The 25440-nt window shown below is 35.7% G+C and overlaps 1 pseudogene; it reads left to right on the top strand.

The window, feature by feature from the left end:
* LOC108719716 overlaps positions 1-25440 on the top strand; it is a 131563-nt pseudogene that overhangs the window by 14215 nt on the left and 91908 nt on the right.

Below are 25440 nucleotides of genomic sequence, written 5' to 3'. Positions count from 1 at the left end.
AGGTATGAAGAGCGAGACTTCGGAAAGATACGTTATCCAGAAAACCCCAAGCATTCTGGATAACGGGTCCCAAACCTGTATACATTTTTAAAAAGTGAACAACAAAAATTGGGAATGGTTGGAATATGCTAAACCTGTAATAAACATAGCCGAAACTTTACTTAACATATGGTATTAGATTGCGTATGAAAGCATTCTTTTTATGTCACAGTTAGTGTTACAATCAAGACATTTTACTGAAGAGAACAGATGCATAAAACATCTGTAAATGTCTCCATGCACAGTGTGCTTCTGAAACCTTAGGTCAGCCTATTGCATTCTCTATAAATTGGATCTGCAAATTTAAAATGCACAGCAAGAACATATGTTACGCTTCTGCACTGGAACTGGAGTTCCTATTGCACTAATGCTATGAGAACATCATGCTACTAAAAGACAAATTTTTCAAAAATCCTGTAACTCGTATCTTTACCGGTCTACATCCTAGTTACTACATCAGACACACTTTCTTACCTATTGGAATGGCACTCAAGGAGGCCTGTATATCAAAATCCAAATTTCTGACTTCAAATAAACTTGAAAACTTACCAAACACGAACTTATTCATGAAAAAGCTTGAATATATAAAACTTAATTGAATACAAATGTAAAAAAAAGGTGAACGCATACTCTACTCATCATTTTAGTGGATCTTTCCACTATCAAAAAAACTTGAAACTTGTGGACAGTTTATGGATATTTAAAAGTAGATGTCCCTATAGTTTAGCAAATCACATATGTGCAACATAGGAAAATGATTACATTCATTGTTTAAATTCTTAATGCATTTAGATTTTTTCACCAGTTGGGAATATGTAGAAGGCTTAACTGTTGCCTTTTTATTGTATAATTTTTCTAAAATATTGATTTCTAAATTGCAGATGCAGAATTTTAAGTACGAAGATAAATCCTTTTTTAATTGCATTTCAATCCCATTTGTGACCTTGACTTGCTGATACTACCGAGTGTATTGAAACAGGAATTATTTTTTTATGTCTACATATATTTATTTGTTTGCAGAATCAACGAATTCCAGCTGACATGGTCTTCCTGAGAACCTCGGAGAACACTGGTATGGCAAAACATTATATGAAACACAATAACATAGATTTAACTTCTCTTCTACTTTTCTTGACTTTTTTAATTATTTAATTTTTTTTTGCACACACTTAGGGGCCAATTCACTAACTTCGAGTGAAGGAATAGAAGAAAAAAAACTTAGAATTTCGAAGTGTTTTTTTGGCTACTTCGACCATCGAATGGGCTACTTCGACCTTCGACTACGACTTTGAATCGAAGGATTCGAACTAAAAATCGTTCGACTATTCGACCATTCGATAGTCGAAGTACTGTCTCTTTAAGAAAAAACTTCGACCCCCTAGTTCGCCACCTAAAAGCTACTGAACCCAATGTTAGCCTATGGGGAAGGTCCCCATAGGCTTGGCTAAGTTTTTTTGGTCGAAGGATAATCATTCGATCGTTGGATTAAAATCCTTCGAATCGTTCGATCGCAGTATTTGCGCAAAATCCTTCGACTTCGATTTTCAAAGTCGAAGGATTTTCATTCCCAGTCAAATATCGAGGGTTAATTAACCCTCGATATTCAACCCTTGATGAATTTGCCCCTTAATCTTCATTGATTTTGGACTTGTATTCTAAATTTGGCTATTTACTGTATACATTGTACAAATGGGTTTTGTTTGTTCATTTGATTTGGTAACCATGGATTGTGTCAAATGTAATGTATACCAACAAAGGTTGTGCCCATTAAGCAATCATGGATTTTGTTTGTTTTAAACAAACAAAATGTGTAGTGTGTTCCCCTCACATGCACCCTATACAGTTTTAAATTAAACATCTCAAAAGGATGCTGTATAGACAAGCTACTCGGGTCACTAGAAGCAAAAATATAAATGAAAAAAGTGGCAAAAGTAAGAACTAGTAATGTTAACGCACATTACATGGGAGTTGGGGGCATCCAATATTACTGTACAAACTGTTTATTAAATAGCATAAATGTACTGTTGATTTGTTGTACTGTGGATGATAATATTGGTGGGGATGTTCACCAACTCGCATCTTTATGAATAGATCATGTTGGATACATGTGTAGTTTACTTGATAAATTGCAGTACACTTTATATGAGATCACAAATCCTTTTTTAATCTGTTTATAGTAGTACAGTATACTAGAAATATCAATAGTTGAATGTATTGCTGAGCTGCGGATTTGGGGGGTCATAATTAATACGCATTTTCCATGTGAGCTTATGGGTTGTTTGAGTATGGTAGGAACATGTGGTGTATAGTATGGTAGGAACATGTGGTGTATAGTATGGTAGGAACATGTGGTGTTCAATTGTTGAGGTAAACTAGGGAGTGTGAGAAAAGGAAATTACCAAAATAAATAAGGACACAACCAGGATGTATTACAAAGTAGAGAAGGAGGGACGCAGAAGGTGTTGATGTTAAACTGTGTGTTAACAGCAAAAGATGATACTAAAATATTTAACCATTTATTAATTTACTGAGAGCAACTGTATAGTTTTAAAATAGAGAGGGGCCACCCCAGGTCCTTGGGGAATTTAAATTGCTACTGTGTTTAAGGGAGTCTCTGAGGCAGCTTGTTGAGGTAGGCTTAGAAACACCTTGAAAAAAATGTTTTTGTATTAAAACTATTCGTGAACACGCGAAAGGCATTTTTTTTTAGGTTAACAGCAAAATTAGAGTTAGTATAGAAGGGGAAAGAAGGAATAGCTTCTCTTTGTCATTTCTGTAAATTAATGTATTCATAGCTGTTGTAAATTCTTTTAAAAATCTCAGCTGTCAATCACATATTGCCTGCCCCTCCTCTATGCCTTAGGCATACAGGCGGGTCAGGCAATTATTTTCACTTTCCATTCAGCACTTACTAGATGTCACTGCTCTCCCCATAGTCTCCCTCTCTCTTTAACATTTACTTGTGCAGCCAGGGCATGGGGATGGACATCGGGTCCCCATTCTGGTGCACAAAGAAGATTCTGAGATGATGAAAGGCTTGTCTTAATAACAGTGTCCACAAAATGGCTCCTGCCTGCTTGCTATAATTATGAATTCCCAGACCGAAAAAACAAGATACAAATAATTTATACATTGTAATTAAAGTTTATTTTGCTTTGGAATATTTGGGCAATAAACAAGTTTTTCTTTGAAGTACAGAGTTTCTCCATTTTAAAGAGAGTTAGAATACAAATTCACATGAAAAAGTATTTTATTCCATCTTTATTGCATTCTGTGCAATGAAATGAAGGGCAGCAATCAATAAATTGAATGCAATTTGTCCTGATTAGATTGATTGTGACACTAATGTTGCCTCTGCAATATCCCCCCTTGTGAAGTTCATTAAATGTTTTAAGAAATGAGAGTTAATATTCCTGTTTATTTATATAGTTGAAGTTGTCCAATATATAGCATGCATCTACACCTCAATACATTCAAACGCCAAAAGTTTTATTAATTTATTTTCATTGTGTATCGGTATATATTTAATACATTCATTAATGTATATATGCACACAGAATGCAGTCCTAATTTAAACATGTGGTACATTTCCTTCCTTACAGGGAAAGACACCATACAAAAACAAGAAAATATGAATTTAAAGTCTTCTCCCCATAAAAAAAAGTGACGGGCTAGGAAAGAACTGAGCCAGCAGGGTGCAAAAATATTTATAATTAGGTTCCCCCCACCCCCAGTAAGATTTGTATTTGTAGAAGCAGATAGGACTGGGCATGTCTGCAAACAAAGCACGCATGCCTACCAAAGGGGACCCAGATGGTTGGAAAAATAGGGCCTAGGGTTAATACTGCAGAATGCTTGCTGAATGCCCTGGCCTCTTCCAAAGGCCTCTCTCCTCTTGACCACACCACTGGGCACCTCACACATTTGCCTATTAGTGATGGGCGAATTTGGGGCATTTGCAAATTTCCCGCGAAATTTGCAAAACTGCGTAAAATTTGCGAAACGGCACAGTCTAGTTTTTGACGCCGTTGTCCATTTATTGTACGCGAAAATGTGCCGGCGTCCAAAAAACGGATGCATTTTTTTTTTTACGCTGGCGAATTTTCGGGATTTGCCGCAAATTCACACCTGGTGAATAAATTCGCCCATTACTATTGCCTATTTGTTGTATCTTGTTCTAAAGTCATGAGTGGCATACACCATCTCATGCTGCTTCTGGTCCCTTATCTGACCTAGAGAATGCAGAGTTGTAGCCAGGTTTATATCAGATTCAAAAGAACCAAATTGTTGTTGTTCAGTCATGCTCAGTCAAAGCTTGGTCCTAGGCCAAAAACATGCAGTGTACCCACACTGCTAATAAAATAACACTTGGGGGCCCATTTACTTAGCTCGAGTGAAGGAATAGAAGAAAAAATACTTTGAATTTCGAATGGTCGAATATGGCTACTTCGACCATCAAATAGGCTACTTCGACCTTCGACTACGACTCGAACGATTTGAACTAAAACTCGTTCGACTATTCGACCATTCGATAGTCGAAGTACTGTCTCTTTAAAAAATACTTCGACCCCCTAGTTCACCACCTAAAACCTACCGAGGCCAATGTTAGCCTACGGGGAAGGTCCCCATAGGCTTCCTAACAATTTTCTGATCGAACGAAAATCCTTCGATCGATGGATTAAAATCCTTTGAATCGTTCGATTCGAAGGATTTAATCGTTCGATCGAACGATTATTCCTTCGATCGTTCAATTGTAGGAATAGCGCTAAATCCTTCGACTTTGATATTCGAAGTTGAAGGATTTACATTCGGCAGTCGAATATCGAGGGTTAACCCTTGATATTCGACCCTATGTAAATCTGCCCCTTGCAGTTTGTTAATACTGCCTTGGATTTAGATTCAGCTATACAGCTCTTGTCCAGAAATTGCAAAGAAGAGCAACTGAAGTGTCTCTAGATGGCATCCACCAACTACTTACTGCTTTTTAGAACTACTTACATCAGCAAACTGGTCAGTTTAGAGTGTCCTCAGTGCATTTCAGGAGAAGGAAAGGAGGCCTCTGGCCAAGGTTTAAACAGGCTTTTGTTTTCCTCTAAGTTATTTCAGATCAGCTATAAAGGGAGACATAAGAAATGAGCCTATTGTGCAACTTATATATTTCAACATTTTCTGTACATTGTGTTTTTAATAAAGGCTTTGCTTAATAAGCAATTAATTTAGATGGTACTTCAGTCTGTGCTTCATTCTCAGTCTACAAGATGTTGATGTGGAATTTTATATGTTAGATTAATTACAGTTTTTCTTTTAGTGTTCAGTAAGTTGAGTAGCTTTTCTAGGTTAGTAAGCAATATTGCTTAATTTTCATGATCCAGTTGAGTCACATAATAGCATGACAAGCAATGCTGATAATGTATGCTGACAATAGGAAGGTACTACCAACAATAGTGAGACGCTAAGGTATTACATTTTACATGAACACACAGAATTGCTTGTAAAGTAACCAGATACTTTAGCTTTGTTTATTTCCTTATATGTGTCTTGTACTCTCCCTTGGAATTTTCCAAAGAAGAAGTATTTCTTCAGTTCAGAAGCCTAATTCACAGCAGTGTTTCTGCATATAAATATATCCTGTAATGTTTTTAATACAGCTACATATTGCTTAAACTCAAAAGTCAATATAGAAATCCCCAAATATATGCAGTGCGATCAAGCTTGGATTAAAAGCATGTGCTTGTCAATAAAGAATTGTGATGAGTTCACTGCTATCATATTGACGGTTTATTAATACGCGGCATCCTATTGGACCATCTACTGATTGTTTAGCATGTAAATGAATCTGTTGATGGATCTAGTGACTGATGGTTTAAATTCCAATTAATCAATTGCTTCATCAGTTTCTTAATTCAGATCAAATATCTCTTGAGTGCACACAGTTCTTTCCCTGGTATTAAAAGAAATGAATGCTTTAGAACACATTTTCATCAATCTCTTATAAATGCCAATATGTTTTTCACTGCTGTTCCAGGTAATGACATTATAGCTTAAATATTAGGGATGTATTACAGTTCTTTTTTTTTCTATTAGTGCCTTTCAAAACTGAACTTTGCTTCTCAGTATGGTAAACAAAACTATTTTCCCTGGATGCGTCATCGTGTCCTATTGTTTTTGTTCATCTTCTTAAATGATGAAGTTGCCGGTATTTGATATGCAAAGTCAATGTCTGTTTTTCCTTTGTTCTAAGGAGTCGCGTAAGTCTTCTTTCACAATTAATCTTTTTATGCTCCTTCTATTACAAGGCAACGTCTAACAATTTATGACAGATTAACATGCCCTCTTAAACAAAAGCCCACCTATTCATTAACGGAGAACACAGGCTCTTGTGTGTGACATTCATACCAGCTGATCTTAATTTGATTGCCATTAAAAACCATCGTTTCCTGACACTCTTGTCAATTATACAAAATAAAATCAAGTATTCATAAGTAGACTGTAATAAGATATAGGCAGACAGATTTAATAATTCAGTTTTGCGGAGGCTTACCTGGCATTCGTTGTAGCTAATGTTCACCCTTGTAAAACATTTATTTGAAACACCACTTTAGAGAAAGATTGAAGGGAGACTTTTTATTTTATTCTGAGTTAAGTTTTTCCTCTGCAACTAGAACCCAGAGAAAAGTGTTTAGCATAAAGTAGCAAGCAATTTACCTATGTTGTATTTATTAAGTTGGCGTTTTGTTCTTGCTGCTGGGATCTCCCACATTGACTTGAGATAAAAATACAAACATTAACAAGCATTCTGTTATTCTTAAACACTCTATTCCACAATCTCACATGGCAAGGACCTTAATATGCATTGGTACATGTAATTAGTTAAAGTGAAGAGCATTAGCATAATTTATAATAAGCAAATAATCTGCATATTTACAAACAGTGCTTAGTTGTTTCACTTGTATTGCATGGGTGGGAATCTTGTATGCCTTGATGTTACTAAAAGTATGTAATATTCTAATGTTACAACTTAAGCACATTAAGAAATATTTGTAAATGGGCTTAAAACCACACTGTACCACCATGAAATTGCCAATGAATTTATTAATAATTCTATGATCTTAACTTATGGGAGACATAGCAAAAGACACATTTATTTATTAAAAATTTCTATGGTGGAGGGTGTACATAATATTGAATTTGTATAAGCTTTATGTGTAGTATAATTCCACTTTTTCAGATAGACTTGTAATTTCCCTGAAATTAGTAAACATTATAGGTACAGTGATAAGACCACTACTGCAGTTTTTGAGGCAATTTTGGTCTCTTTTTTAAGTTCATTATAGGCCCTTGAAAAATCATTAAAGGAGAATTCAACCCTAATGTTAACCCCCCCTACCCTACATAGACCCCCATCCCTCCCCCCCCCCAGCCTAGCTGCTACTCCAGGCAAACGCCCCTAACTCTTTACTTACCCCTCGGTTATTCCATCGGAGTTCACGGCAGGCATCTTCTTCTCTTTGGTAATCTTCGGAATGAGAATGGCGTGGCGGCGCATGCACATTTGGAGCTAGTTTCTGTTTCACGACAACTGCGTATGCACCGAAAATTGCAGAATCGCCGGTCTCATTCCAATTTGCCACCGAAAATTGCAGAATCACTGGTCTCATTCCAATTCGCCACCTAAAAGCTGCAGTGCTCATTCCGAAGATTACCGAATCGGCCGAAGATGGCGTCCATGAACTCCGCTGAAAAGAATCTGCAATGAATGGATTTTACTGACTCGAAAACTCAAACCTAATTCGAATCAAATTTGACTAAACTCAATTTCTTGTTTTTTCTCCGAAAAAAACTTGAATGTCAGGAAGGCTACAAACAACTCCAAATTGGTCACTGCACCTCTCCCATTGACTTATACAGTAACACTGCGAATACAATACTACGTCTTCCACTTCAAATTCGATTTGAGTAAAATCATTCGAAAATTCGGCCATTCGATAATCGAAGTACTGTCTCTTTAAAAAAAACTTTGATTTCAATACTTCGCCAAATTAAACCTGCCGAAGTGCTATGTTAGCCTATGGGGACCTTCTAGAGCATTTTTTTGAAAGTCAAAGTAAAATCATTCGATCGATCGCTGAAATCCTTCGAATCATTTGATTCGAAGGATTTAATCGTTCGATCAAGCGATTTTACTTCGACCGCAGGATACCCAAATTCGCTGAAAAAAACTTCGACTTCAATATTCGAAGTCGAAGTATTTCAATTCGATGGTCGAATTTTGAAGTATTTTCTGCCCCTTGATAAATCTGCCCCTTAATAAATCTGCCCCTAAATGTGTAGCTGCCCAGAGCATTTGTTTTTAGATGGGGGTCAATGACCCCCATTTAAAAGCTGGAAAGAGTCAGAAGAAGAGGGCAAACAATTTAAAAACTATAAAGAAAAGATAATGATGACCATTTGAAAAGTTGCTCAGAAGTGGCCATTCTATAACATACTAAAAGTTAACAAAAAGGTAAACCACCCCTTTAATGCTAAAGTCCTGCCTTTAAGGTGATTTATATTTTATTATTGGAAATTGTAAGTAGACACCTGCCTGTCTATCTCATTCTAAACCTAGGGTAGCAATATGAAGTTGTTCCTCCCTTTTATACCCATTACCTTACTTTTAAGGGAAGGCTTTCGAGTAGATATTAGGATGTTTTTGGTGGGATTTGCTTATGTTCAAGAGATTGTACAATAATGGGTGATCAGGCCGGAGATCCCCAAATGGTTAAAGTCCTATGCAGAAAAAAAAATGCAGTTTTATTCAGTGTGCACTAGTGATGTGCGGGTTGGGTAAAAGCCGACCCACACCCAACTCGGACCGCCGCGCTGATGACGTCATAAAATCTTTATTGAATTCCTGGGTGCAATATGAAACAGTCATCGTTATCTCAGGGCTGCTGATTTCTGTCTGTATGCACATTATTTATCAATTCGAATTAAATAACATACCACTAAAGGCTGTATTTAATACCAAGGTATAAATTCAGTTTAAGTTATGTAGTGAGAGCTAACATTGCGCAAAACAGTTCTCCACACCTAGACAAAAGGGAAACGGACTATGAGATAAGTTATTGATGAAATGAACTGCTGAAGTGGAGAGGAAATGCAGCAGTCCAATACATGTCATACTGTGCAGTCAACCATTCACAAGAGATACAATGGTCTTGAACCATATTGATCTCCGCTATAATTCTAAGTGAAATTGATAGATGAAAGTAAGCATTGACAGCAAGCATAAAAAACCTAGTCAATGTATTCTGTAAAGAAATTATGATAGGAATTCAATCTTTAAACAAATTCTAATGAGGACCAATCACAGAAACTCATAGTTATACCTTTTTTGGCTAATTGACTAAAAAAAACAAAATAGCAATGGATGGTGTGGTGGGATGATCAGTCTAGGCTGAAGCAAGATATATCACAAATCATATGCAAGTATTGTGTTTTATGTAACGTTAATGTAACGTTAATTGCACACATTTAAGAATACATTTTATGTAATTCAGAGCAGAACTTGTATTGAACTGCTTTCATTTTCAAATTTAAGGAGTTTTCCAAAAAAAAAAGGGAAGTATAAAGCTGCCCACATTTGCAAAAGTATACTGAACCTCAGACTTGATATAGTTGCGATAGCAATAAAAATAGGTATAAAAATATGAGTTTGATTTTAAGTGAAAGCGCATGGGTACATGCTACAGGTCTAGTCAACTATGACAACCAATCAGCAAAATTTACTGGTTATCTGTCTTAACGCAAATATCGTATCTCTTTAGGCAACTGCACCTGAGCAAACTTGTGCCTTTTATAAAATTTTACCATATGAGTGATCTTTTTTTTTGCACTTAACGCACGATACGACTCTCACAGGGACTTGATACAAAAAATCTTTTTTTTAAAATCTCTTTATTTTATCTTTTTCTTTTAACAGAGAGAAAACAAACCAAAAAAAAAAGGATACAGAAATCAAAAAGGGGATGGGTAATAAGAGTATGAGTAGTCACATATCATCTCCATCTCTTCTTTATGACTTCACATTAACATCTTATATACAGACATATATGTATATATCGGTAAACATATCTACGCATATCCATGTTTACAAGGTTTTTACTTAACCCTTCCGTTACTTATAGCATTCTTTCAATAAATCTATGCCAGGGGGCCCATATCTTCCAATAAATTGCACTGCTATTATGCTGAATGTGTGTTAATTCCTCTAACTGTCTAATTTCTTCTAGCATCTTCGCATTCTCTATGTTAATATTCAACAGTAACATTGCATATTCCTCTCTTTGAATTCTAATTGATGTAATTTGCTGTATACTCTCTAACACTTGGGACCAGAATTCTTTCAGAACTGGACAAGATATCCAAATATGAATATGTGTTCCCTCGCTTTTATTACATCTCCAACACATATTGGACCTTTGAGGATACATCTTTTTAAGCCTTACAGGTGTATAGTGCCATCTAATCACCATTTTATAAAAAGCTTCTTTTATTTTTGAGGCCTTTATCATCTTATTACCAAATTTAAATATTTTTAGCCAAATCTGTTCTGAAATATCCATTCCCAATTCTTTCTCCCAAGAGAAGCAGAATGGCAGAGGCGTACGGTAAATTCATCTTTATTTAATATAATGTTATATATTTTTGGTAAAGGTTTTATAAGTTCTGAATCCGACTCTATCATCTCTTCCCATTGGGTTAAGAGTCTTTCCCAGTTATCTTCTCTACTAGAGTATATAAAATGGTGGAGTTGGTTAATTCCCCATATTTCTCTGGGGTGCTTTCCCCATCTCTCTTGTATCTCTTGTACAGGAATCATCCTACCCCCCCACATAAAATCCCGTATTTTGGTATTTCTATCATTCCATTTCCCCCCAACTTGCATATGCCCCCTTTTCCATACTTGGGGGGAAGTGTGGGTTTTGCAAAAGGGGTTGTAGCACGTAAGGCTCACTTGTCAACTTCATACTGATTTTATTCTTATGCCACACTTTAAGGGTAGTTCTTATTAGTCGATGTTGTTGTAATATCTTATTATTTGCCCAATTATTGTCCCATAATGCATTTTCTAGTGGAAATTGGCACCAATCCTGTTCTAAACAAGTCCATTCTTTTTTTTCTTTTCGTGTTGTCCAATTCAAAATTCTGACCAAATTTATAGCTACATAATATAAGTAAGGATCTGGAACCCTCAACCCACCTTTCTCCTTAGGGTCTGTTAGTATTTTATGTTTAATCCTTGGTTTTTTCCCCTTCCATATAAACCTTATAAACATGGTTTTCATAATATTAAAGAAAGTTTGTGGTACCTCTATTGGAAACACTTGTAATACATATAATGCTTTAGGCATCACTACCATTTTTATCGATTGAATCCTACCAAACCACGATAACTGTATATTTTTCCAATTATCTATTGTCTTTTGTATAGAGGACAGTAAGGATACATAGTTGTCCTGATAAACCTTCTCCAAGTCTCCTCTTATATTTACTCCTAAGTATTTAATGGTCGTATTTGACCAATTTTGTTTAATCTGTTTTACTATGTCCTCCTTCACATTAATATGTACTATCTCAGATTTTGTATAATTTATTTTGAAATTTGATAGTTCTCCAAATTGCTTCAAAAGGGCTATCAGATTCGGTAAAGTAATTACTGGATTAGTTACATATATCAATAAATCATCCACAAATGCTGCACACTTATAATCTCTTCCCTTTATCCTCAGTCACAGTCCCCCGACTTAAATATCATCGAAAATCTAAGGCTATAGCAGGCGTCTAGAGGCTCAACTAAGTATTGATGTAATATCTCTGTTTTAGTTTGTTATGATGCATATTGAATATTTTCTGTTAATCCAATAAACTTTATGTCACTGCTGAAATACTACTGTTTCCATAAGGCATGTTATATATTAAAAGGAAGTTGGTACTTTGAAAGCTCAGCCAATGATAAACAAAACTCCAAAGAATTAAGAGGGGTTCCCAAACTTATATATAGAGAACTATGAACATTCTAAAGTATGTAATAGTACCTAAAAGAGAGCAGGTTGGTAATCACTCCATTCAGGGATGGATTCACAATTGCAAATATCCCTTTTTCCTGGGCTAGGTGCATTTTCAGAATAAGTGTAAAAGGTCTCCAGTTATTTGTAATACACAACTTTCTGTCAATAATGCCCTTCATAAATGTGTAAAGTGACAGGCCTGTGTACTTGTAAAACATACAACATAATTAAATACTTTTCATTGTTTAATGGGTGAACTAAGTAATATATCCAGTCACTTTTTATATCTATGAATGGTATTGATCAGCAGTAAAATATTACACAGCATGTTCATAAATACATAGAGGTTTTCTCTTTAAATGCATGGGTGTTTGTAGTACTGATTATAGAGGATGGCTGGCCATCTACATGCACATAAAACAATCCAATATCTTGTTAAATATGTATTAAAATTAGACTGGCCTTTTTATCTTTATTAAGTGTATTACTGATGAAAAGGAATTTATCATATAGCTTGCTCATAAATGCCCTAAAATCGTATTTGCTGTCAATGTATATGTAAGTCAAAATGTGTAGTTGTGCATACTCTAAGAATAAAAATTTAGGAGTAACTAGGGGCACATTTGCACTAGTAACCCATGACAACCAGTGAAATGCTTACTTTAATTTGTATACCTTCAGCTGTCGGAAAAAGAATAATCCTTGATTGGTTACTACACAGATGCCAAATTATTAGGGGGTGTGGAAGCACACCAAAATTAATTCAAGTATAGTTAAATTATAATGGAAGTGCCACTGATGCATCTAAAATTGCTACCAAAAAAGGGGAATTGATCAGTTCACATTCCCTTCCCCCATATTTAATTATCAATTAAATATGGGGGAAGGGAATGTGAACTGATCAATGGTTTGCAATTGCAATCTATGATGCAATGAAGTGATAGTAATGCTATTATGATGATGGACATTTTCCACCTATAGCATTATCATACAGATATAGCATTATCATACAGATATAGAAGGAGAATTATGACAGAGAAAGAGTTTCCAGCTGCACTGGCTGTATACATCTGAACTAATCACCAGGCAGTTCACTACTTGATCTTTTACTAATGTGGAATAAAACAAGATAAGCCTCTAGAAGTTAGTAGTGAACTGCTACTAACTTCTAGAGGCTTATATTGTTTTATTCCACATTAGTAAAAGATCAATTTGCCCCTGTCACATTTTGATTTGACAAGAGCAACCATGCTTTGCTCTTCACATATTTTGACTACAGGCATCCCTTATAGACCATACATAAAGACCAGCATGGCTGCCCATTGCAAGTGCCAACTGAACCATATTCCAGATTGACAATGAATGCAGAGAATTGTCATGCCTGCAGTTCTGGCAGGTACAAAGGATACTGTGGTTAAAGCTACTTTAATCAGGCATTATGTGCCTTGCTCCATTGAGTTCCCTGGTGCTCCTACCTTAAGAATCAATGCAAAAGAAAGGTTAAGTGTATAGATGTCCATTTGGCAACAGTTATTCCTTATTTGCTTATAGTGCTTGAATCCAGAGTGCACATGTAGAATCTTCTTGAAAGTCTCTTGCGGTAATAATTAATACAAATATATATTTTTAATTCCTATGTCATTTAAAATATCTAGCAGTGTTGTCTTTTTGTTAAATAATATGGTTTCTGTTTGGATAAATGTGTTAATTCAGATGCATTATAAATGATCACTTTAATGGGATGTGAATGTGCAGGCTTTGCCAAAGCGCAAGATAAAAAAATCAGAGAATTCTGGCTTATCAGTTGAAGAAGTCTCTCAATGAAATAAATGTAAACATAGCTCCCTAATATAAGGGATGGAATCTCATATCTTGTCTAATAAAGATATTCAGGGACATTAGACTTCTATAGTTCCGTTCCACTTGGTAATATTAATATTTATTAGTATATTGGCCATGTATATAGCATATTGCATTGTGTGTTGAACTTCAAGATTTGTTTATCTGCACAAATTTTAGTAGTAGATGGCTTTTTATTGTACCTAAAAGAGCAAAGGTTCATGAGATAATTATGTATGCGAAACATCTACTTTTATAAATCCCTTTAGTATTGCCATTTTTTTAGAGTTGTTGTGGTAGAACTTTAAGTATATATAATATTAATTGCTGTATACTGTTTTATGTTGTAAGTAGGGAGTAAAGTGGAGCTTTGCAGCTGCCTGCTGTATTATTTTATGTTTTAAGAGAATAAGGCGCAGGCAATTTTGTTAATTATTGCCTGGGTGCAGTATATAACACCAGTGATTACAGAATAATTGATACCGCACTCACAGGTCTTAGACAAACATAAGTTATTTATTGAAGCAAATCTTTTATATTTTAAAGGAGAACTAAACTATGAAAAAAATATTAATAATTGCTTATTTTTCTGAATATATTGAACTTACTGCACAAACTAGAGTTTCAGCATCCCTATAAGAGTAAAGTCCATCAAAGTTGTCCACAGCAGCTTTTCATTGCCTAAATCCATAGGAACAGGCTTTGTGGAAATGCCATCTAGGCCCGGGCCTAAGACGGCAGGATTTTAGGGGGGCGGCATGCTGCCCAACCACACCACATGTGTTCAAAAACACTGGGGATACACTGAGATACAATCATTTTTTAAATTTCCCCATTGCTCCAGTGCAGAAAATTTGCAGGAATAAAGGGGAGGGGACAAGGGCGACGAATGGCAGTGGGCCTAGGGGTACCCACTATGTAAATCCGGCCCTGCATAGGAACAATAGAATCCAAAGAAAATTAATGTGTAATGGACAATTAAGACTAACATATTCTTTGTAATACTCCATGACTGGTTTTGTTTTATTTTTCAATGATACCAGTGGTTCATAATTGTAAGTATTTTTCATGCATATTATAATATTTCCTCTTTCCTAAGGTTGATGTGTCTTTTCTTTGATGCAATAACTAAATAAGAAAATTAAGTAATTTCATAGATACATCATCAATAAAAATCACCATAAAATGATTTAATATAATAATGCTTTCTAAATGCAGTTCTTTCTTTACCTAATTTTGTAGGTTCATGCTTAATTCTCACTGACCAGTTAGATGGTGAAACAGATTGGAAAGTCAGGATTGCTGTGAGCTGTACCCAGAGATTGTACCCAGAGATTGTACCCAGAGATTGTACCCAGAGATTGTACCCAGAGATTGCCAGCATTGGGAGTAAGTTTCACATCCCTTCTATTTCAAAGATAAAAGGATATGTCTTAAAAGTTGTTTAGCATTAAGGGATGCTACCTATGGGTGGAAATGAAACTGTTGGCAAGAGTTAGTGTAATTAAACTATTACTAATCCCTGTATTTTTAAAGAAATTGTCTCTACGGTATATTTATATTTAAAAAAAAAAAATGAGCAGCATTCTAAGGTTTTGTGGAGAATCAGAATTACATAATTCAATATTTCTCTAGCACTAGCATTCCTTGTATGTGTATTCTTCATAGATATCATTGCAAAAGCTTTTCATGGAGAGCTGGTTCTGTTGCTGTGATTCCCTGTATAGAATGTCTCAGCGACATTCTTTTTCTGCATGTATTTATAAATGAAGACATATAGGAAAGATGTTTTTACCATCAACATACCATTTTCTCCTAATATAAAGCAAAATACATTTATAATAAACCTTACATGAACTTAGGGTGATGCATCTTTAAGTTAACTTTTAGTATGTTATAGAATGACTAATTTTAAGAAACTTTTCGATTGCCTAGTTATCATTTTTTCTTTTTTATAGTTTTTGAATTATCTGGCTTCTTCTTCCGACTTTTTCCAGCTTTCAGACAGGGGTCACTGACCCCATCTATAAAACAAATGCTCTGTAAGGCTATAAATGTATTGTTATTGCTACTTTCTATTATTCGTGTTTTTAACCACCCCCCCCCATCCATATCCCAGTCTATTTTTCAAATCAATGCTTGGTAACTAGGATAATTTGGACTCTAGCACCAGATTTGCGGAAATTGCAAACTGGAGAGCTGCTGAATAAAAAGCTAAATAACTCAAAAAACACAAATAATAAAAAATGAAAACCAATTGCAAATTGTTTCAGAATACCATTCTCTACATGTGAACAACCCCTATTATTCCAACTTTAGCACTACTCTGCAAGTAGTTTGTATGCACGTTTATTTGAACTTTCAATGTTTGCGTGGATTTCCCCCAGGCCACTCTGGTTTTCATGGACACTCCAAACAATAAAGAGGCAGGTTAAATGGCTTATGATAAGACTGGCCCTAGTGTCTCTGAATATAATATGGAACTTAGATTGTAAATTCTGCTAAAGTAGCAACTATAAAGCCATGTTCATAGGAGCTGGTGCTATATAAATATGTAATAATTAAGGATGCACCGAATCCCAGATGCCTTTCAGGATTTGAGTGAATCTGAGCTGGTTTTACCAAGATTTAGTTTCGGCTGAATTCAAGAGCCTGGCCTTTTTTTTTCTGCTTGTCTTTGCATATCCGGTGCTGCAGAAGGGTTCATATTTGGTTCACTATTCGACTTAATCCATAACCCTGGATTTAGAGATTTGCCTGAACATGAAAATGGAGGGTTTGGTAAATCACTAATAATAATCAGCCCTTTCTTGTATTTTTCTCATCTTCCTTCTGTTTTAAGAAGATGCCCCAGTTCCTGCTAATGAAAACGCAGCTACACATGCACTGAAAAACTGCCACATTACTGGAGGTATTAGTCAATCATACTAACTGCTTTTTGTCAGCAGGGGCTAGGCACCTTTTTAAAACAAAAGGAAGAATGGGAAATACCGCAGGAGAACCAAGGCTTCATTTAAGCAAAGGGCAAAGTGCTAAATATTGGCACAGAGTTTCGTGTTTCTAACATGTTTGCACATTGCCCTGTGGGTTGCACCATTAATTTCCCTGCCCTATGAACTTTAAAGTAATTCTCTTCTGATTAATTTTATGGTAATCAAAGATGAAACTTCACTGAATACTCAATGCGACACTACATCATTTCTTTATTTAGTCATGGAGAAGGTTTTTTTCTTCATTCAAACCCTTTCATATATTTTTAATGAAACATTATACAGTGTCAACAGTGTGAATTTCACACCTAGAACATTTCAGGGAATGCACACATTTTCTTTCATTGATGAGTGGACTTGTTGCAGCTCATTAATGCAAGGAATTACATGCCTATTTGTGGGCCACAAACATAGTTACTCTGATTCTTTGGCACAAAAGTATATCCTTTCTTTACAACACCTGCTATGAAAAAGCACCCCAAGCCTGTATTTATATAACCACCCAAACAGCAATATCAAGTTGCCGGTATTGCTTGGTCACTTTTCATTTTAACCATGAAACATGCCTAATCATGTCAAATAATAATCTGTGTCATAAGCTCTCTGATGCATTGTAATATGTTGCCTAATACATTTTTTCAAAGCATTATATTTTAGCTTGAAATTCTATTTCACATTAACACATGAATTGTATTCCATGTTTTATACAATTTAAATTCTTAAGCTGGAAATAAATCAGAGATTGCAACTTTTATTCATTTTATCTGTTTGACATATTTTACTATGTACGATGTATTGTTGGACCTATAAAGAAGTGATATAGACAATAGAAATCTGTTTGCGCTTACACGTAGCCTATGAGCTAATAAAATCAGAAAATCAGAATTTGACCTGTTGATCATCATCGCCATATCATTTGCCCATTTGTAAATATTACAGTACATACATAACTCTATTTTTAATACATTTTAATGCGTAATAATAATAAACAGTGATTTTTTTTAAATCAATATTTTCATTCAGTATTGGCAGCCTCTGAATATCTTCTGATTCATAAATTGCAATGGAAATCACTGTCCCCATATGTAGTAAAGGCACTACGTTTGCCCAGGATCAGTAACCCATAGCAACTAATAAGAAGTTAAGCAAACTTAGTTTCTTTTATACCCCTATGTCTTCCATACACGCTTGCTGATTTTTAGTTTGCAGCCACTGGCCAATTGCCTCTCGCAGTTCTCCCAATCCTTTGAATCACTGATTCCAGCCATTTTTTTCTGTTAATTTTCTGATGGGAATGTTGCATACATTGTACAATGCAAAGTCAAGATAATGAATACATTTATATATGTATATCTGTAATATGTTGTGGTTTATGTAATGTTATGTAAATTTTGTGGTTTATGTAATGTTATGTAAATTGTAAAAGGTACAAGTGTCAAGACCAAGTATTTGCTATTGCGCCTCTAAAAATATAGGGAATGTGCCTTTGAATAACATTTCCTTAAAAGCCTTACTAGTACAAGCAAACTATTTTAGGTGCTTTGGCTGCTTTCCCAGGCTGTTCAGGAGAGCTGGCAGCAATCAACACTCTTTACTGTATAACCTCGATATACCCATACTATGGGAATATTGGGAAATTACTCTTGGTACATGTCCGTCACTCATTGCTAACATAGATAAGGGCCTGAGACGATCTATGTACACGCCAATAAATTGCCAGAATTAAACCTAGCAAGGTAGCCATATATGCTCAATGGGTTGAGCACAGGTTAGTAGCAGACGGTTACAGTCAGCTCCACTCGCACATCACTACTACATCCTATATAACATTAATTTTTCATAGTGTCATATGGCTGACTTCCCTTTTTTTCTGTAATAATTTTACATTAACATGTTACTTTTTATGTTTGCATATTTTTGTAGAGTGATGCTCCTCATTATGGAAAGTTCCCACTCTTAAAGATACAAGGTCCTAAGCATGCTGGATTATAGCACCTATTGTTGTACATATAAAAGTACTCTATGGGGGATGTTACATTGGTTCCTAAAATTGCAGACATATACATTTTCTAGAGGAAGCAGAAAACGTACACTTTGGGGCCGATTTATCTTGCAGTGAAAACAAAACTGCATTGCCAGGCCACTAAAAAAAGCATACTTATCAAGTTGTGTATGGATTTGCAGTGACCATGTACCCCTGTATAAAAATCTGGTGTAACAGTAAACAGGTGCTTGAAAATGCTATTGGAAAATATGTCATTCATCCATTGCAGTTTTTACATGTTTTTTTCCAGAGCAACTTCTGCCAGAACTTACTTGTCACTTAAATTTTTCTCATTGACTTTAACGGATTGCACAAGTGGGGTAAAATAACGGCATCAAATCCATTGTTCGAGCAGCATCAAACACACACGTTGTTAAATTTGCCATTTATTTTACACCGTTTTTTCAGCATTGCTTGTTTTACACAGGCCATATATCTTTTGCTTTAAACCTTTCCACCCGATTTTTTATCATAGATGCCAATGTCCTACCATTCTCTGAAACCACTATGTGCTGATGTGTCTATATAGCACATTCATTTTATTTTTTATTCCATATCTTTATTTTTTTCCGCTTGTTGAAACCCCACGTAGAAACCACTGGCATTTAATTAAAAGGCTCTTTAAGAAACAGACTTTGTGTGTGCATTTCTCGGAGCAAAAACAGAAATGCACTTGGCTGTAAACACAGAGGGTAAACTAGAGGACTGGGAAATGGTCCTTAGTAGCTATAGGCTTAAAAAGTAATGTTAGCCATTATTATACTTTACACTTGATAGAAAATCTGTCTTAAATTGATGAGATGAGCAAGAGAAGCCTTGCATCAGGTTTTGAAGAAAGTGCAGTAAATATTTTCTTTATTTTTCTCATCTTCCCATTCTTGAATGCCACCTGCTGGACTACAGTAACAATAACCACCATATGTATTCCTTTAGAGCCTTTATCCATTATTCTGTATCATTTATGCAGCTTGACGCATTCATTTAAATTGTACTTGCTCATAAAGCAGCTATAGTTAAAGGGCACAGCTGGTAAGGTCATTTGCATTGATTTTTTTAATGATAGTGAAGGTAAAGTACTTTTTATTTTTTTTACTTTGACAAAATAAAACTGCTCTAATGCTGAAATATTTTAGACTGAAATGCAATTCTTCTGTTTTATTCCTTCTTATTTTATTAAGATTATTTTAATCTTTTCTTACTAGTGTAACAGTTGCATTTAGGGGCAAGAAGCAATGTTAAACATGCTGTAATAGCCAGGGATGTAAACGATGGGATCAAGGAAACTGACACTGTTACATTTTTATAGCTATGTTGGGACAGCAGTCATGTAATTTGATTATGAAAGGGATTTGAATTATTTAGAACTACACTAGACAACACATACTATCCATAATTGTCAGTCATTTTGATTTCAATGTCTGCCTGATGTAATGGATTGTGAGTATATTGTATTGCCATGAACCATCAGTCGCATCATTCGCACAGCTCTGTAACTTTATCCCTTGTGACACCCAGAATAAATAAACCTGCAAACCTGCTTCTGAGCCTTTCTCAAAGAACAGATGACACCAACAAAGATGATCAGTGCAGATTTTGTTGTCTTCCTAAACCACTTAGAATGATCAAACAATTAAATTTTCAGCACATCCTTTAATAATAGCTACCTTGCAAGGCCTGTTACATCCAGGTTAGGTTTCCTGTGGTTTCATACTCATAAGCAAGGCAGGTACTTTCCTGTCAGCCTTCATGTTGAAAGGCATTCATTTCCATCTTCTGTGATCAAGTAAATTTATTAACAGCAGTGAGGTCAGCTTGATTTTCAATAAATGGTGACTTGCTGATTTATATCAAAAGATCCATATAGCAGTAAACAATACCATTTACATTTAATTAGTTTTATTGAACCAAAGAACTTTTTATCGGCAGTGAACCACATGTTATGATTAAGGATGTATTTTAATGATCTCTAAGTTAGATGAACAAATGTTGCCCTTGACCTAATGAAGTAGATTTCCCTGTATTATTGATAAACTACCGGTCATTTCTGTATTATTATACTGATGTGTAAAGCAAAACATTCCCATTATCATGTTGTCTCTGAGTCATTTGTGACTAATGTAGGGGGATGAAATACATCTTCTTGAGATTAATGTAATGCTGCTTTTGTCTCTCTGGGAGCCTTATGAGCAGTAAGTCCAGGCAGTATTCTGTTTATAGAAAATGCTCATCTTCACACATGCATACATGATCATAGACCTCAGACCAAAATATTTTGTACTAAAATATGTAGTCTGCATTTCCTACCCAGGCTTCTTATGACAGCAGCAAAGACCGTTTTTTGCATGGGAGGCATGCCTGCAATACTAATAGAGCTTATCTCCATCTGCATAAAAAACTGGGTGTTCCTGTCCCATAAACTAGAATTAGTAAATAAAATAAAAAAAATTAAAAATATACATAATCCAGAAAAATAGCAAATATTTTAATCCAAATATGTATAATAATAACAAAGTTGAAAGTGCTTCCATAGCTATTTACAGTACTGCGTTCTACCAGATGGTGGGAGGATGAATAATATTTGAACTAGCCTGCTACCCAATGGTGTGCTAGATTCCTAATTTTGCAACCATAGCCATTCCTATCCATAGCAGCTGCCATGGACGCCAAATTTATCTCATTAGGTTCTCATCAGACCATTGTTCTTAATAGGTTCTCCACTCAGTTGGCAGTAAATTTTAACAAGTGGGTTCTACTGAGATAGGTGGTACTTTTGAAATTTTCAACCTCTCCAAATAGTAGAATTTTTTCCTATATATTTATTACTTTTTTAAAAGCCTGGTAAGTGAAATGCTTATCAGTATATGTCTAAATGGTATGTCTTTCAAGCTTGCAATGATAAACATTTTTGATGGGTTCTCTCGCTTAGCAAGCATTTTATAGGGGTTGTTCACCTTTGAGTTAACTTTTGGGGGCAGATGTATGAAGGGTCGAATATCGAGGGTTAATTAACCCTCGATATTCGACTAGGAACTAAAATCGTTCGACTTCCAATATCGAAGTCGAACGATTTAGCGCAAATCCTGCAATCGAACGATCGAAGGATTATTCGTTCTATCGAACGATTAAATCCTTCGAATAGAACGATTCGAAGGATTTTAATACAACGATCGAAGGAATATCCTTCGATCAAAAAATCTTAGGCAAGCCTATGGGGACCTTCCCCATAGGCTAACATTGACTTCGGTAGCTTTTAGCTGCCGAAGTAGGGGGTCGAAGTTTTTCTTAAAGAGACAGTACTTCGACTATCGAATGGTCGAATAGTCGAACGATTTTTAGTTCGAATCGTTCGATTCGAAGTCGAAGTAGTAGTCAAAGGTCGAAGTAGCCCATTCGATGGTCGAAGTAGCCCAAAAAACACTTCGAAATTCGAAGTTTTTTTAATTCGAATCCTTCACTCGAGCTTTGTAAATGTGCCCCTTAATATAACATAGAGAGTGATATTCTGAGGCAATTTGCAGGTGTTTTTCATTTGTTAATATTTGTGGTTTTTGAGTTTGCAGCTTCAACAATTTGGTTGTAGTGTCCATTTTATCCTATACAAGAGGGGGGTTGTGGGTGCACTCCTTTTTTTTTAAAATGGGCGTTGGTCTGGGCAGTCTCCCCTTCAAAAGCCGCATATGCAGGTGGCGGGGGAGGATCTAGTCCACAGATTGAAACCGAGGTTTTATATTTTGAACACAGGTAAACAGGTTAGGGAACGCCGTATGGGGTTTACCTTGACGTGGTATGGCGGCTTACCAATTTTATGATCATAACTTTGTAACAAAAAACCCTGTTTTTCTTTTTTTAGACAGGGGATTATTGTATTTAAATATTTTTTTTATATGGCCTTAGGAGTGCACCCACAACCCCCCTCTTGTATCCATTTTATCCTAGCAGCCATACAGTGATTTGAATAAGAGACTGGAATATGAATAGGAGAGGCCTGAATAGAAAGATGAGTAATACAACGTCACAATAATAATACATATGTAGTCTTACAGAGCATTTGTTTTTTAGATGGGGTCAGTCAGTGACCCCTATTTGAAAGCTGGAAACAGTCATAAGAAGAAGGCTTAATATCAGTAATGAAATCTTACATTATTTGAGGCACTGCGGATGTTGATGGAGAAAAGGCCAGTGTTGGTTTTATAGAAGTTGACTTTTATTTAGCACTTAACTGAAAGGCAATCTGTACATAGAATAATACAGGCCGAGATCTATAGAGAGAGAAATTGAGGAGGAGTAGGCAAAACAAAAATTGGTTGCCAATCAACCAATCAGATCTTTGCTTTTGTTTTCTAACTTGTACATGACTGTTGAAACCTAATTGCTGATTGGTTGATATGGGCTACCTCACCAGTGATGTTCATTTCTAGTGTTAATAAATATGCCCATTAGAAAAGAAGAAACTAACCAACCATGTGATTGAATGTTGGAGGAATAAGGGGGTTATTTATCAAAGGTCGAATTTCGAAGTTATGTGAATTTATTTTAACTCTAATAAATTCGAATGTACTCACAACTCGAATGGTTGGTTATTTAAGAAAAAACTTGAACGTCTAACATTTGATCGAAAAGAAATGCCCCAAAAATCCAAATCGAATTTGAATCGAGGTTTCCTCCGAAAAAAAATTTGAATGTCAGGAAGGCTATTAACATCTTCAAATGGTTCAATGGACCTCTGCCATTGACTTCTACATGAACTTGGCAGGTTTTAGTTGGCAAAGTACTAATTGAAATTATTTCAAGGGCTGAAGCGTGATAAATCTCAAATTCAAATTCTAGTTGGTGGATTTGAAATTGTGAGTTTTAATCTAATTTACATTTGCCCCTTAATATGTAGAAGTGACATTTGCATTTTTCTAAGAGAAGGTTTTTGACCAGTTAATATGGAGCAGATTCCACTAGGTGTTCTAGACAAAAAAAAATATGTGAGCACAGCAAAGTGTTTGTAAAAATGAGTGGAGGAAGTTAGAAGGTATTGGGTCAAGCACAATAAAAGAGTGAACTATGGATACATCTGTACTAGCTGGAGAAGCTGTGTGGGTGAAGGAATAGGCAGTATTTTTGCTTTCATTTTGTAATTAGTATAAGACAAAAGATTCATTTGTTTCAGTGGGTAACCACACTGGTGAATTCAGCACCTACGTTAGTAAATAATTTCAAAAGATAAGTATGGTTGGTTAGTAATGTAGGAAGTTAAGTGCATTTTTCCTCTGCAGTCCAGCTAATTAGGAGCCATTTTGGAGTTCGCTAGTTGCCCAGGGTGCAAAGCATTGGAGCGTTATCAGTGCTGGAATTGGGCCGGGATGCAGCGGGATTGCATCCTACCACTATTTCTTCAATAAATTGCATCCTGGGCAGGATGCAGATGTTGAGAATGCCGTCGATTTTTTTTTAAAATTCTGGAGCTTTTTTTTTTCATATGGAGTGGCAGAGCAGAGGGAGGAATGAAGAGTTAAATAAACAAGCCCTAACCTTGCACTGGTGCCATAAATCTCTTTATTTAGCCAGCAACAATAGGATCTTCTCATGCCATAGTTCCCTGAAACAGTTATCAGCAGCCGAAAAGAGAGTGCAGAGTGTGGGAGTACTGGACTGCATGAGCGCCTGTAGTTCTTGTCACACGTGCTGTAATTGAGAGAAGTGCAGACTCTTATCAGCTGCTGTTTAAAAGTAGTAAACTGTGACAGGAGATGATTGTATCGTTGCTGTCATGTGATTTTATGGTGCCAGTGGCAAGATTAGAGCTTTCTTTTGAAGTCATTATTTATTTTCTGGACTTCAAAATAAATGTGAAAAGAAAATGGGAGAGCTTCCTCAAAACATTGAAAAAGGGTATGTGGAGTCACTTTCCAAAGAGAAAGGGAAAAATGAGAGATAAAAAGAAAATAGGGGTGCTAGCAGAAAACTGGAAGAGGCAAAGTTCTGTATAAAAAAAGTAAATGCTAGAAGAAAGAAGACAAAAGTGAAAAAGCAAGACAGAGATATATAACCAAATAAAAGGGAAAGACAAGCAGAGCAGGAAACAAAAACATAAGGCTAGCAATACAGTATTTATACATTAAATTGCCACTTTGTCATCCATCTATGAGTTCTCAGGTATTTGTACATGAAAATTGTCACTGTGTCACCCTGCTATGAGTTCTGGGGGAATTATACGTACGCCACAATTATAATATGGGTGTGGCTTGTCAATGTGGGTGGGGCTAAACACACCACACCTTCACCTTTTTGTTCCCAATTCAAGCAATTCAAGTGTCATGTAACAAGGTTGAAGGACTAAAGAGAGGTTGCCATTGTAGAAGTAAACCACAATATAGCTCATTCATTTTCAATTATATAACAAAGCTGCATAAACTGCCAGAAATAAATGTATTATTACCCTAGGCACATGGAGTCTTCAGACTCCTCCCTCTTCTTCTGTAGTGAT

The sequence above is a fragment of the Xenopus laevis genome, chromosome 6S (genome assembly GCF_017654675.1).
Source record: "Xenopus laevis strain J_2021 chromosome 6S, Xenopus_laevis_v10.1, whole genome shotgun sequence".
Lineage (NCBI taxonomy): Eukaryota > Metazoa > Chordata > Amphibia > Anura > Pipidae > Xenopus > Xenopus laevis.
Note: the sequence above shows the minus strand (reverse complement) of the source record. Positions and strands in the feature narration are given on the sequence as shown.